We start from the raw sequence: 8,424 nt of genomic DNA on the forward strand, positions 1-8,424 counted from the left end.
CTCTCGTCTCTGCATAGTCTAAGTCTTTAGGACGCACTTTCACCATGTCCACAAATGACCTTAAAAACATCATCGCTAATGTTATTCGTATGGTTGGTAATGCATTTTATTCCTCTTCTCTCTTAGTTTTATCTGGTATGTCTCATTCCTCTTGGCTTATGGATTCTGCTTGTTGCAATCATATGACACCTCACTTGTCCTTATTTTCTGAACTTAAATTTGTACCACACCCTCTTAATATTTGCACAACAAATGGTTCCACAATGTCTGGTCATAATATAGGTTCCGTTTCGACCTCCAACCTCTCGGTTCCTGGGGTCTTTAATGTTCTTGACATTTCTTACAATTTATTTTTTGTGGGAAAATAGCTTCATTGGGTTATCGCATTATCTTAGATTATTCTGGGTGTATTGTGCAAAATCCGAGGATGGGATAGGAACTTGGGACCGGTCCTAGAGTTGGGCATATGTTTCCCATGGACAACTTTTGTCTTCCACTTGTTGCTCATGTTTCTTTTGCTGCAGTTTCTTCTATTCCTTCCCTTGCACTTTGGCATGCTTGACTTGATCACGCATCTTCCTCTCTAGTACAACACTTAACTTCTAGAGGTTTGTTAGGTTCAGTATCCACAGAAATTTGATTGTGTTTCATGTTAGTTAGGAAAACAACCAGCATTGCCTTTTCAATACTAGTGAATCAATATCCACTGATATCTTTGACCTAATTCATTTTGATTTCTAGGGGCCTTCCTATGTCTCTAGTATTGGTGGATCTTGATATTTTATTGTCTTTGTTAATGATTATTCCCGTTATAACTGGATTTTTCATATGAAATATCGTTTTGAATTATTGCAAGTATATTCTAATTCTGTAAAAATGGTTGAAACTCAATTTTCCAAACGTATCAAATTTTTTTCGATCTGATAATGCTCTTGAGTACACTCAATATGCTTTCCAAGCTGTTTTGCATTCCTATAGCACTATTCATCAACTAACTTGTCCAGGTACCTCTCAGCAAAATGGTAGAGCGGAACAAAAATTTCGTCATATTCTTGACATTGTTCGTGCTCTCCTTCTTTCTGCCAAAGTTATTGCTCCTTTTTGGGGCGAAACTACTCTTCATGCTATTAATTGCATTCCAAGTCCTGATATCCAAAATCAAACTCCATATGAGCGCCTTTTTGGGTCACTTCTAGACTATCACACCTTCGCTCATTCTGTTCTGCTTGTTTCGTTCTTTTTTAGCCACATGAGCATAATAAACTTGAACCTCGATCAAGGCTTTATTGTTTTCTTGGCTATGACGAAACTTAAAAGGGGTATCAATGTTATGATCCTATCTCTCATCGTCTTTGTATCTCCCACAATGTTGTCTTTTGGGAACATCGCTCCTTTATCGAGCTCTCTCATTTCCGTGCTTCCTTATCTTCCTCATCTGTTTTAGATCTTTTTCCAGATGAGGCACATATTCCTTCTGTAGCTACTCCTGATCCTCCTATAGTTGCTCTTGATTCTTCTATAGACTTCTCTGTCCAACCACCAGATATCTTTGATCAATTTCCTAGTTCATCCTTTAATAAACAGGTGGAAGATGAACAGGTCGAAGATGAGGCTACCCAATCCTGAGCTTGGGTCCCCTGCTTCTGCTCCGCCTAAAGATCTTGCACAAGACATTCCACCTTGTCAGTCAACTCGGGTAAGATCCATTCCTACATATTTACTTGACTGTCATTGTTACATTGCCCTTGCTACATTGCATGAGCCTCACACCTATCGTGAGGCCTCCACTGACCCTTTATGGCAGGTTGCAATGAAAGAGGAACTTGATGCATTATCTAAAAACCATACTTGGGATTTGGTGACTCTCTCTGCCCTTGCTACATTGCATGAGCCTCACACCTATCGTGAGGCCTCCACTGACCCTTTATGGCAGGTTGCAATAAAAGAGGAACTTGATGCATTATCTACAAACCATACTTGGGATTTGGTGACTCTCCCCCCTGGGAAATCTGTGGTTGGTTGTAAGTGGATTTACAAGATTAAGACTCGTTCTGATGGGTCCATTGAGTGTTACAAAGCTCGTGTTGTTGTAAAAAGTTTTACATAGGAGTATGAGATTGATTATGAAGAGACCTTTGCTCCGATTGCTCTATAGAGACCTTTGCTCCGATTGCTCTATCTCATTTGTTCGTGCCCTCTTAACTCTTGCTGCTACTAGTAAATGAGACATTTTTTCAAATGAATATAAAAAATGCATTCCTTAATGGGGATTTTAGTGAAGAAGTTTATATGCAACCTCCTCCTGGTCTCTCTGTTGAATTAAACAAAGGTTTGTCACCTTTAACGTGTACTTTATGGCCTTAAACAAGCTCCACGAGTTTGGTTTGCCAAATTCATCTCTACCATCTCTTGCTTGGGTTACATGGTCAGTCATTATAATTCTGCCTTTTTTCTTTGTCACACTGACAAAGACACTATTTTACTTCTCTTGTATGTAGATGATATGATCATAACTAGTGATGACCTTAGTGGCATTTAAGAATTTAAGGATTTTCTCAATCAGCATTTTGAGATGAAAGATTTTGGACATCTCAGCTACTTCTTGTGTCTTGAAACCACTCATTCTATAGATGAACTTTATATTACTCAAGCCAATTATGCCTCTGAACTCTTGTCTCGAGTTGGACTATCTGATAGCAAGACTGTTGACATTCTAGTTGAGCTTAATGCCCATCTGACTCCCTAGGGGGAAAACCATTATCTAATCCCTCTCTTTACAGACGCTTGGTTGGTAGTCTAATTTATATCACTGTCACTCATCCAGACATTTCCTATGTTGTTCACTAGGTGAGCCAGTATCTATTTGCTCCACGATCGACTCACTATGCTACTGTTCTACGCATTCTTCGATACCTAAAGGGCACTCTCTTCCATGGTTTATTCTACTCTGCTCAATCTCCTCTTATTCTCCGTGCATTTTCAGATGCTGATTGAGCAGGAGATCCTACTGATCACAGGTCTACCAGTGGTTATTGCTTTCTTCTTGGTTCTTTTTTGATTTCTTGGCTAAGCAAGAAAAAACTCATGTGGCCTGCTTTAGTACTGAAGCATAATATCGTGCCTTTGCTGATACCCCATCTGAGCTCCTTTGGCTACGATGGCTTCTCAAAGACTTAGGTGTGTCCACATCCTGCTACTCCTCTTTATTGTGACAACTAGAGTACCATTCATATTACTCACAATGATATCTTCCATGAACGGACTAAACATATCGAGATCGATTGTCATTTTATCCATTATTATCTTGTCCATGGTGCTCTCAAGCTGATCTCAATTTCCTCTAAAGATCAACTTGCATATATCTTCACCAAGTCACATCTTAAGGGACGCCTTCGTACTTTGGTTGACAAGCTCAAATTGGTCTCACATCCACCTTGAGTTTGAGGGGGCTGTTAACGTGTATTAAGGTATGTGGGCTTTAGGCCCATTTTGTTTATTTGTATAGCACACTTACTTGTACTGCACACTCTGCGAAAGTGTGAGAGTTTTTTTTGTTTCTTTGTGTTTACCCCCTTGAAAATGGAGATTTGTATCAACCAGAAAAAAAAAAAATATATATATATATATATATATACGCGTTTGCTGTTAGGCTGCCCCTATCAACCTATCCATTTGTTTTTGAGAAGGAATCAACTAAGGGACAAGGAAAAAAAAAAAAAAATGAAAAAAAAAAAAAAAAACTAGAATAATTATAAATTTCACTACATAAGTTTGTAAAACCAATCCGTTAATTAATGTAATTCATAGATTTTATATATAATAAATAAACGTATAATTTACTTTTTTGTGATTGGTTTAATTTGTAAAACTTATATAGGAAAATTTGAAAACAAAATTTGTGTACCTTATTAGGTTATTACATATATATATATATATATATATATATTTTTTTTTTTTTTTTTAGATAGTTAACATATGGTTAGGTTAACCAATAAAGCACAAATTATATTTTATCTTTTACCTTTCATCAAGAAAAAAAATATATATCTTTTACCAGATATGTTAATTTCGATACAGCTATAGTAATTAGAACAAACACATTAGTCTTAGCAAAATTTTAATTAAAATAATCCAAAAAAATTTATTTTTGCTACTTTAACAAACATACACATATATCAGTCCCAATAATTATTTTTCTACTTTATTTAAATATTATTTTTTTCTCACTCCAAAATATAAATAAATAATTTTTTTTATCATCTTCTCCACCCAACACCACCTTCTCCTTCACAAGCACCACTGTCACCACCAAACACAAACCACCTTCTCCTTCACTACACAAACCCACCTTCCATCCAAAAACACACCTCTACCACCACCAAAAACCCAGGTTCCTCGATCAAAACACAAGCCAAATGCCTCAACCACAAAAAACACCAACGACCCACCTCCTAATTTCTTTCTCTTTCTCAAATTCTCCTTTCACGGCCGGCTTTCTTTCCAATTCCCATTTCTTTGAAATCATTTTCACAGGCATGAGATTTTTTATTTTTTTATTTTATTTTTTATGAAAACTCCAAGATCTCCAAAACCCATTTCTCCTTCAAATAAAAAATTTTGGTTTTTGTTGCCTTCATTGAAGATCCACTAGTGAAAGTTCATTTAAACCCAGCCATAAGTCGAAATTTGCAACCTCAACAACCACTAGTGCCGGCAAGTGAGTATAGCAGAAAGCGTGAGAGAGGGAGAGCAGTGAAAATGGGAGAGTGAGAGAGAGTGCAGTGCATGTGAATATTCAAAAAGAAATATAGCAAAACTTAGGACATTGATTTAAGATAACCCATGGAATTAGAATTCATAGACCAGAAACATCCTATCTATGTATTGTTCCAAGAATGTCAACTACACGAGCAGAAATATAAATATATATATATATATATATACTAGTCGCTAACCCGTGCAATGCACGGAAAATTGCTAGAAATGAGATCAACTCCAATATATATATATATATATATATATATATATATTGTATCATGCATAAAATCGTTGGATCCAAAGCAAGTTACAAACTGTTCAGCTTTACAATTAGAATCATTTGCAAATTAGACTACAAAATTGGGTAAAAGAATCAATCGCATGTTGCAAACTGTCCATCTTTTTATTGGTAGAAGAATCACTTGCATGTTTGAATTTGGTCTCAATGGATAAAGTGAAATCCTTCATCTAGATATTCCAGTATCAGGATAGATGATATGTTTTTGATAGGTAAGAATTAAGGTAAATAACAATTACACATATATACATAACTCCAAAAAAAATAAAATCATTTATTGAAGAAGCTCAAAAATATAAATTTTTCAAAACAAAACAAAACATCACATATAATGCATAAGCACATGTCTACATAATTTTTGAATCATCCAAGTGCAGCAACATTAGAAGCAACCTTTAGGCTTCTTTCCTATTTCAAGTCTCCTAAACAAAGTCCTTTTTCCTTCTCAGTTCTTTTCATCATTCTACAACATAAAAATCATAGTCAACATGTATACATCTCATAAAATCTGTAAGCCTTTTTCCTTTTTTTTTTTTTTTTTTTAAGGAAAAAAATTCCTTCACCCTTCTTAGTTTGACTACAGAGAAATCAAAGTGAATAAAAAACCTTTTTTTTTTTAAATTAATAATTTAAAACTAAAAGGTCAAAGTTTACTTCTTTATGGTGTTTCACATAGAGTAGACACAAAACCATGTTTTTAATAAGAGTTCAAGTTAAGTTCAAAACACAAACAGGTCCAGTTCAATATAATGCAGCGAGAACCTTTGAGAATGAAACTACTACATACTTCAAATAATTGGAAAGATGTAAATGCATAACCTCAATCATGATTAGAAAGACATTATCATGAATTAGCTCTAAAGTATAAACTACCAAATAAAATTGAGTGGCATCATATTAGGATGATAAACTATCCCACATTAATTTTTTTTTTTTTACTTAAAAAACATTCCATTGACAAATTGAAAGTACTCAAATAAAACTTTCATCACAAATTCAGAACTATTGATTCAGAATCTAACTATAATCATTCATGTTGACTTTTAAAAGTTCTACAAAATGACAATGTTACAATAGCAAACAAAGAAGCAATGTCACCATGATACCCTCAACTATATAGATTTTCGTCCATTTGCATAGTCCATTATGTGATTGTTTTATCATTGTACCAGCCATCATTAACAGTTTAACACACACACACACACATAGTGAAACTAATAGTAGCTAATTAATAAAACAAATAAAATAGCTATATAAAGATGCTTGAATCCCAAACATACTAAATAAAAACCCACAATTATTTATAATTTGATTCATACAATTTTTCAATAACAATCAAAAAAATCATTATTATTATGAGAATGAAGATATCCTCACCTTGCATAATTAGTTAACATTACAACCCTATTGAGATTGGCTGGAATGAAATTGAATTTCCACTAATGAAATCCTGGCAACAGAGTATAAAATATTAAAATAGCAACAACTAAAAGTTCGTAGCTATGAAATTTGGAGTTAGAAGATTGCATAGCAAAGATCACTTGCTAAACTCTGTTTCAAAAATAACATAAAAATGCCAACATTAAGATCAAATCTGGACACAACTAACAGCCCTAATATTTTTTGGAAGGACTTGCAATTATTTGCACAAAGCTACCCTTTATAACAATTCCTAAACCAACAACATCAGTATTTTGCAGAAAATGAACAGCCTAGTATACTTTAAATCATATAGCAGGTGGTGGATTCCATCTACTCATACCTGGCACTGGTAATAAATTAGTTTTGCAATCTAATTGTGATAGCCACCACTACGGTAGAATGTTATAAGTTAGGGGGAAACAGGGACCTTTTTTTTCTAGTAATAATATCTCTCTATTTTTCCCCCATAAACTACAAACACTACCCTTTAAACAAATAATGCATAACAAATAAAATCAATCTAAGCCATCATATATAGTTAATAGAAGCATTCAACTTTTATATTTGATAATTAAAATCATAATTTTGTTATCACATAACCAAAAAAAAAATAGAATTGATTATAGATTATACCTTAGCACTTTGCCGAACACTTTGAGGGTAATGGGGTTGCCTCTATTCTCCTCTCATGCGATGAAGAACTATTACAGCCTACTGGTTTCTGTTATTCATTTCAAGCATTCCACCATCAAAAATATATCTTGTTAAAAAAAAAAGAATAATAAAAATCAAAATCAAAACAGGGTCTCTAAAAATTAGAAGAAGATAGACAAAGACAGACCTGGTAAGGCCAACCAAATAAAGTGTGAGACCAAATCAAAACCTTAATTAAAACCAAATCTAACCTAATTAGGTAAATCAAAACCAGCCAACCAAAATACCCAAAACTAAATTCTATTAAACGCCCAAAGGGGTCTGACGCTGGCAAGAGGTTGGATAATAATTTGGGTGTGCAAAGGCTTGAATCGACCATAAAGCGAATTAGTGAAAGGCCAGAGGGGGTTCTACGTATTAATGAGACTGAGGAGAAAGAAGAGGATTTGTCAAACAATAGTCGGTGCGATTGAGTAATGAGCCCTAAACGTGCTTATGTTATGTATTGTGCGGCAATGAAAGAATTAAAAAAAAAAAAAAATTACCTACAACTGTGTGGAACCGGCAAAAATTTCATGATTCTTCTTTGCCATAGATTTGACAACAAAGGAAGAAGAAGAAAACGTGGAAACCTACAAAGAAAAAAAAAAAAAAAAAAAAAAAACTTAAATCAAGAGCAACCCACAACCAAAAATCAACAAAATTCCATGAAAACAAAAACAAAAAAAAAACTTAAATCCAGAGCAACCCACAACCACAAACTAACAAAACTCCATGAAAAATTGAAGCGGATAGAGAGAGAGCAATATATAGAAATTAAGGAGAGTAAAAAACATGTTTTAATTACCTCAAAATAATTTGCCGATATAGAATATGATGGGCTGGATTGAACGACGATGGAGAGGCAAAGAGAAATCGATGCAGTGGCGGTTCATGGTGGCGGCGACGGCGGCGGCAGGAGGATCCAGCGTATATGAGAAAACACAGAGGTTGTGGGGTTTGGACGTGAAGGCTGAAGAGGGAGTCCTATACTTGTATTAGGGTTCTAAATTGATAAAACGTTAAAAAGAATATATATATATATATATATATAAAAAATAAAAATAAAATAAAAAAAGGGGGGTGACGTGAAGGCTGAGAGAAAGGAGGTTATATATATTATATATTTAATTAAAAGAAATAAATCAGATTTAAAAATTAGAAAAAAAAATGCTGACGTGGAAAATTGTGGAAACAGCAAAAGCTTCGGTTATATATATATATATATATAGATAATGATTAAGTAAGTAAAA

The 8,424-nt window shown here is 34.2% G+C and overlaps 1 long non-coding RNA gene across 2 annotated transcripts; it reads right to left on the minus strand.

The window, feature by feature from the left end:
- Positions 1-5,350: 5,350 nt before the first annotated feature.
- LOC126714145 (uncharacterized) lies at positions 5,351-8,145 on the minus strand. Of its 2 annotated transcripts, XR_007651553.1 has the most exons (4): positions 7,980-8,145; positions 7,112-7,199; positions 6,434-6,506; positions 5,351-5,519 (listed from the first exon to the last, which is right to left on the minus strand). It is a non-coding gene; the product is annotated as an uncharacterized LOC126714145 (long non-coding RNA). The 2 variants fall into 2 exon arrangements; XR_007651554.1 differs by lacking the exon at positions 6,434-6,506 and having other exon boundaries at positions 5,352-5,519; positions 7,980-8,140.
- Between the last annotated feature and the right edge of the window lie 279 nt (positions 8,146-8,424).

Source organism: Quercus robur, chromosome 1 (genome assembly GCF_932294415.1).
Source record: "Quercus robur chromosome 1, dhQueRobu3.1, whole genome shotgun sequence".
NCBI lineage: Eukaryota > Viridiplantae > Streptophyta > Magnoliopsida > Fagales > Fagaceae > Quercus > Quercus robur.